Raw genomic sequence first — 1,180 nt, forward strand, 5'->3', positions numbered from 1 at the left:
CTATCCCAGTTGGGCTTTGAAATCACGACTCAAATTTGCTTAGGAGAGAGAGAAAAAAAAAAATGATGACAAACAAGGTGAAGGAAGTCAGAACAGGCCACCCCTCCTCCTGCCTCTAGGTATGTTGATTATTTTGAGCAAAAAGAAACTGAGAAGCAGCCAACACTGAAAAAAATGCTTCCACTCCCTTTCATCTGCTTAAAATAAAATACAAATCTCCCCTTTAATGAAGGAAATTTACACTTAAAAGGAAATTGTAATTACTAAAGGGTAGAGAGCCAGGAGCATTGGTGCTGGTCTGTCATCCCAGCAACTCTGGAGTCGGAGGCAGGAGGATTGCAGGTTTGAGGCCAGGCTCTGCAGCTCAGTCAGACCCTGTCTCAAAAAAGTAAAAATGAGCCTGGCATGGTGGTGCACACCTGTAATCCCCTCGGCTGGGAGGCTGAAGCAGGAGATGGCGAGTTCAGAGCCAGCCTCAGCAACTTAGCGAGACCCTGTCTCTAAACAAAAAAAACAAAAAGGGCTAGGGATGTGGCTCAGTGGTTAAGCCCCCCATGAGTTCAGTCCCTGGTACAAAAGCAAAACACCAAAACCTGACTGTGGGTATAACATGTAGCTCAGTGGTAAGACATCCCTACGATCAATCCTCAGCATAGGAAGGAAGGAAGGAAGGAGGGAAGGAAGGAAGGAAGGAGGGAAGGAAGGAAGGAAGGAGGGAAGGAAGGAAGAGAGCTGCTCAGAGCAACTCCCAGCTCTCGAGAGGCCTCTGCTGCACAGCAAGGCAGCATGCATTTACCACGGACTGGTCCCCTACCCAGCATCCCCTAAGTCCTAGACACTAGGGATTGAACTCTGGACACTGAGCCACATCCCCAGCCCTATTTTGTATTGAGACAGGGTCTCACTGAGTTGCTCAGCACCTTGCTGTTGCTGAGGCTGGCTTTGAACTTGTGATCCTCCTACCTCAGCCTCCAGAGCTGCTGGGATAACAGGAATGCGCTACCTAGCCCGGCTTGTTTGTGGGATTTTGTTGTTGTTTCTTTTAGTGGTGGGGATTGAACCTAAGGATACTTTACCACTGAGCTGTATCCCAGCCCTTTTATTATTTTGAGACAGGGTCTTGCTAAGTGGCTGAGGCTGGCCTCAAGCTTGTGGTCCTCTTGCCTCAGCCTCAGAGTTG

This window comes from Marmota marmota, unplaced genomic scaffold (assembly GCF_001458135.2).
Source record: "Marmota marmota marmota unplaced genomic scaffold, marMar, whole genome shotgun sequence".
NCBI lineage: Eukaryota > Metazoa > Chordata > Mammalia > Rodentia > Sciuridae > Marmota > Marmota marmota.